Here is a 6,251-nt window from a genome sequence, read left to right as displayed (position 1 = left end):
TGTCAATTGCCAACAGCCACTCGGGAGAAGTGTATGGTGTTTCCTGAAACATCTAAAAAACAAAGCACCAGAGCCTAGGGCACTTCCACTTATGGTCCTATAGCTTAGGGAAATTAAAATCAAAAAGACACAGCCACCCCAAAGGTTGGGACGGCTCTGTTTACAAGAACCTGATTTACGGTACAAGTTCAATATCGCAGAAAGTGAAAAATGGATAAAGAAGTTGTGGTACTTACGAACAATGCAATATCACTCAGCAAGGAAATCTATGACATCAGGCCCGTAGCAGCATAATGAGTGGATTCAGGTATGATGATTCTAACTGAAATAAGTCACACAGAAAAAGAAACATCATAAGATATCACTAATACACGGAATGTAAACTTGGCTACACAGGAACTGAATTACAAAACAGAACAGGGTCTCAAATTTAGAAACCCAACTTATGCTTGCTTAAGGGGAAAGGTGAGTTGGGGTGCTGCATAAAACCAGAGATTGAAATGAGCACAGATAAAGTTCCTTAAGCCAAATATGGAATAGACAAGAGCTACTCCTTGCTCAAGGAAATGGACTCAACACCCCATATTAAACGCCTAAGCATGTACCTGACTAGGAAGTATCTTAAAACCTATGGATTGCTATGTCTCCGAAAGAGAACCAAGCGTGTGTACAGGGGCATAAACGCAGCAGTGATAGGACTGGAGAGGTTCGGTGAGCAAATGAAGACCCTTTGAAGTCATATTGCATGGTACCCATTCCACGGGTCTCAACTCTCCAGGTTTAAGGTATTCTTCCTTCAGCTAAAACATGCATGTGGAACCCAGAGTATGATCAACCGTGTGATCGGGAGACGTGTTCCAATAGGTCTCAGTTTTCGTCCCCTGGTACTCGGGTGCAACATTCCAGACGCTTTACTAACACTCTCCCGACTTGGAGAGTCAGTGCCTTTAACCTCCTGTTTGGCCCAGTTTGCAATTTCTGCGGAAGATGAACAGGAATAGGGAGAACCAATGACAGACTAGCTGGAGGTGTCTGGACGGGCAAATTTAACTCTCATTTCCCACCAGGAAGAGGAATTAACCAAAGGCTCAGCGTGCCGTGCCGGAACCAGATTAGGGCCTGAAGCAATCCTGCGGTGTTGCGGCCAGCTCACGAGAAAGCGAGTTGAAGAAAGGAGCTCAGGGGCACTGTAATTCACAAACCTGCAGAGTTATAAATGACAGCTATCGTCCAAAAATATACTGAAGTAAGGCTGCCAAGAGGACTTGAAAGCGGGGCAGAATTGCAGGAAACCGATTTCAGGAGGTAGACTGGAATTGCATTGAAAGCATAGGAAAAGAGGCAGAACGTCCACAATGATGCACTTGGCCAAAAAGGGCGTATGCGTTTTTTCCTGAATATATTCAGGAAAAAACGCATACGCCCTTTTTGGCCAACCAAGCAAGCTTGCAAAGGAAATCTGCACTACAATGAAGTCTCACTTCCCCCCGGTCAAAAGGGCCATCTGAAAAAAGTGTAAAATCCAGAAAGGCAGGACAGGCCATGGAGAACTGGGAGCCTTGTTATGCTGATGGGCGGGATGTCAATTGCCAACAGCCACTCGGGAGAAGTGTTTGGTGTTTCCTGAAACATCTAAAAAACAAAGCAACAGAGCCTAGGGCACTTCCACTTATGGTCCAATAGCTTAGGGAAATTAAAATCAAAAAGACACAGCCACCCCAAAGGTTGGGACGGCTCTGTTTACAAGAACCTGGTTTACGGTACAAGTACAATATCGCAGAAAGTGAAAAATGGATAAAGAAGTTGTGGTACTTATGTACAATGCAATATCACTCAGCAATGAAATCTATGTCATCAGGCCCGTAGCACCATAATGAGTGGATTCAGGTATGATGATTCTAACTGAAATAAGTCACACAGAAAAAGAAACATCATAAGATATCACTAATACACGGAATGTAAACTTGGCTACACAGGAACTGAAATACAAAACAGAAAAGGGTCTCAAATTTAGAAACCCAACATATGCTTGCTTAAGGGGAAAGGTGAGTTGGGGTGCTGCATAAAACCAGAGATTGAAATGAGCACAGATAAAGTTCCTTAAGCCAAATATGGAATAGACAAGAGCTACTCCTTGCTCAACGAAATGGACTCAACACCCCATATTAAATGCCTAAGAGTGTACCTGACTAGGAAGTATCTTAAAACCTATGGATTGCTATGTCTCTGAAAGAGAATCAAGTGTGTGTACAGGGGCATAAACGCAGCAGTGATAGGATTGGAGAGGTTCGGTGAGCAAATGAAGACCCTTTGAAGTCATATTGCATGGTACCCATTCCACGGGTCTCAACTCTCCAGGTTGAAGGTATTCTTCCTTCAGCTAAAACATGCATGTGGAACCCAGAGTATGATCAACCGTGTGATCGGGAGACGTGTTCCAATAGGTCTCAGTTTTCGTCCCCTGGTACTCGGGTGCAACATTCCAGACGCTTTACTAACACTCTCCCGACTTGGAGAGTCAGTGCCTTTAACCTCCTGTTTGGCCCAGTTTGCAATTTCTGCGGAAGATGAACAGGAATAGGGAGAACCAATGACAGACTAGCTGGAGGTGTCTGGACGGGCAAATTTAACTCTCATTTCCCACCAGGAAGAGGAATTAACCAAAGGCTCAGCGTGCCGTGCCGGAACCAGATTAGGGCCTGAAGCAATCCTGCGGTGTTGCGGCCAGCTCACGAGAAAGCGAGTTGAAGAAAGGAGCTCAGGGGCACTGTAATTCACAAACCTGCAGAGTTATAAATGACAGCTATCGTCCAAAAATATACTGAAGTAAGGCTGCCAAGAGGACTTGAAAGCGGGGCAGAATTGCAGGAAACCGATTTCAGGAGGTAGACTGGAATTGCATTGAAAGCATAGGAAAAGAGGCAGAACGTCCACAATGATGCACTTGGCCAAAAAGGGCGTATGCGTTTTTTCCTGAATATATTCAGGAAAAAACGCATACGCCCTTTTTGGCCAACCAAGCAAGCTTGCAAAGGAAATCTGCACTACAATGAAGTCTCACTTCCCCCCGGTCAAAAGGGCCATCTGAAAAAAGTGTAAAATCCAGAAAGGCAGGACAGGCCATGGAGAACTGGGAGCCTTGTTATGCTGATGGGCGGGATGTCAATTGCCAACAGCCACTCGGGAGAAGTGTATGGTGTTTCCTGAAACATCTAAAAAACAAAGCAACAGAGCCTAGGGCACTTCCACTTATGGTCCAATAGCTTAGGGAAATTAAAATCAAAAAGACACAGCCACCCCAAAGGTTGGGACGGCTCTGTTTACAAGAACCTGGTTTACGGTACAAGTACAATATCGCAGAAAGTGAAAAATGGATAAAGAAGTTGTGGTACTTACGTACAATGCAATATCACTCAGCAATGAAATCTATGTCATCAGGCCCGTAGCACCATAATGAGTGGATTCAGGTATGATGATTCTAACTGAAATAAGTCACACAGAAAAAGAAACATCATAAGATATCACTAATACACGGAATGTAAACTTGGCTACACAGGAACTGAATTACAAAACAGAAAAGGGTCTCAAATTTAGAAAACCAACTTATGCTTGCTTAAGGGGAAAGGTGAGTTGGGGTGCTGCATAAAACCAGAGATTGAAATGAGCACAGATAAAGTTCCTTAAGCCAAATATGGAATAGACAAGAGCTACTCTTGCTCAACGAAATGGACTCAACACCCCATATTAAATGCCTAAGAGTGTACCTGACTAGGAAGTATCTTAAAACCTATGGATTGCTATGTCTCTGAAAGAGAATCAAGTGTGTGTACAGGGGCATAAACGCAGCAGTGATAGGATTGGAGAGGTTCGGTGAGCAAATGAAGACCCTTTGAAGTCATATTGCATGGTACCCATTCCACGGGTCTCAACTCTCCAGGTTGAAGGTATTCTTCCTTCAGCTAAAACATGCATGTGGAACCCAGAGTATGATCAACCGTGTGATCGGGAGACGTGTTCCAATAGGTCTCAGTTTTCGTCCCCTGGTACTCGGGTGCAACATTCCAGACGCTTTACTAACACTCTCCCGACTTGGAGAGTCAGTGCCTTTAACCTCCTGTTTGGCCCAGTTTGCAATTTCTGCGGAAGATGAACAGGAATAGGGAGAACCAATGACAGACTAGCTGGAGGTGTCTGGACGGGCAAATTTAACTCTCATTTCCCACCAGGAAGAGGAATTAACCAAAGGCTCAGCGTGCCGTGCCGGAACCAGATTAGGGCCTGAAGCAATCCTGCGGTGTTGCGGCCAGCTCACGAGAAAGCGAGTTGAAGAAAGGAGCTCAGGGGCACTGTAATTCACAAACCTGCAGAGTTATAAATGACAGCTATCGTCCAAAAATATACTGAAGTAAGGCTGCCAAGAGGACTTGAAAGCGGGGCAGAATTGCAGGAAACCGATTTCAGGAGGTAGACTGGAATTGCATTGAAAGCATAGGAAAAGAGGCAGAACGTCCACAATGATGCACTTGGCCAAAAAGGGCGTATGCGTTTTTTCCTGAATATATTCAGGAAAAAACGCATACGCCCTTTTTGGCCAACCAAGCAAGCTTGCAAAGGAAATCTGCACTACAATGAAGTCTCACTTCCCCCCGGTCAAAAGGGCCATCTGAAAAAAGTGTAAAATCCAGAAAGGCAGGACAGGCCATGGAGAACTGGGAGCCTTGTTATGCTGATGGGCGGGATGTCAATTGCCAACAGCCACTCGGGAGAAGTGTATGGTGTTTCCTGAAACATCTAAAAAACAAAGCAACAGAGCCTAGGGCACTTCCACTTATGGTCCAATAGCTTAGGGAAATTAAAATCAAAAAGACACAGCCACCCCAAAGGTTGGGACGGCTCTGTTTACAAGAACCTGGTTTACGGTACAAGTACAATATCGCAGAAAGTGAAAAATGGATAAAGAAGTTGTGGTACTTACGTACAATGCAATATCACTCAGCAATGAAATCTATGTCATCAGGCCCGTAGCACCATAATGAGTGGATTCAGGTATGATGATTCTAACTGAAATAAGTCACACAGAAAAAGAAACATCATAAGATATCACTAATACACGGAATGTAAACTTGGCTACACAGGAACTGAATTCCAAAACAGAACAGGGTCTCAAATTTAGAAACCCAACTTATGCTTGCTTAAGGGGAAAGGTGAGTTGGGGTGCTGCATAAAACCAGAGATTGAAATGAGCACAGATAAATTTCCTTAAGCCAAATATGGAACAGACAACAGCTACTCCTTGCTCAACGAAACGGACTCATCACCCCATATTAAACACCTAAGAATGTACCTGACTATTAAGTAGCTTAAAACCTAAGGAATGCTATGTCTCCGAAAGAGAATCAAGCGTGTGTACAGGGGCATAAACGCAGCAGTGATAGGATTGGAGAGGTTCGGTGAGCAAATGAAGACCCTTTGAAGTCATATTGCATGGTACCCATTCCACGGGTCTCAACTCTCCAGGTTTAAGGTATTCTTCCTTCAGCTAAAACATGCATGTGGAACCCAGAGTATGATCAACCGTGTGATCGGGAGACGTGTTCCAATATGTGTCAGTTTTCGTCCCCTGGTACTCGGGTGCAACATTCCAGACGCTTTACTAACACTCTCCCGACTTGGAGAGTCAGTGCCTTTAACCTCCTGTTTGGCCCAGTTTGCAATTTCTGCGGAAGATGAACAGGAAGAGCGAGAACCAATGACAGACTAGCTGGAGGTGTCTGGACGGGCAAATTTAACTCTCATTTCCCACCAGGAAGAGGAATTAACCAAAGGCTCAGCGTGCCGTGCCGGAACCAGATTAGGGCCTGAAGCAATCCTGCGGTGTTGTGGCCAGCTCACGAGAAAGCGAGTTGAAGAAAGGAGCTCAGGGGCACTGTAATTCACAAACCTGCAGAGTTATAAATGACAGCTATCATCCAAAAATATACTGAAGTAAGGCTGCCAAGAGGACTTGAAAGCGGGGCAGAATTGCAGGAAACCGATTTCAGGAGGTAGACTGGAATTGCATTGAAAGCATAGGAAAAGAGGCAGAACGTCCACAATGATGCACTTGGCCAAAAAGGGCGTATGCGTTTTTTCCTGAATATATTCAGGAAAAAACGCATACGCCCTTTTTGGCCAACCAAGCAAGCTTGCAAAGGAAATCTGCACTACAATGAAGTCTCACTTCCCCCCGGTCAAAAGGGCCATCTGAAAAA

The sequence above is a fragment of the Lagenorhynchus albirostris genome, unplaced genomic scaffold (genome assembly GCF_949774975.1).
Source record: "Lagenorhynchus albirostris unplaced genomic scaffold, mLagAlb1.1 scaffold_29, whole genome shotgun sequence".
Lineage (NCBI taxonomy): Eukaryota > Metazoa > Chordata > Mammalia > Artiodactyla > Delphinidae > Lagenorhynchus > Lagenorhynchus albirostris.
The sequence above is the reverse complement of the archived record's forward strand: the minus strand, read 5'-3'. Positions refer to the sequence as shown.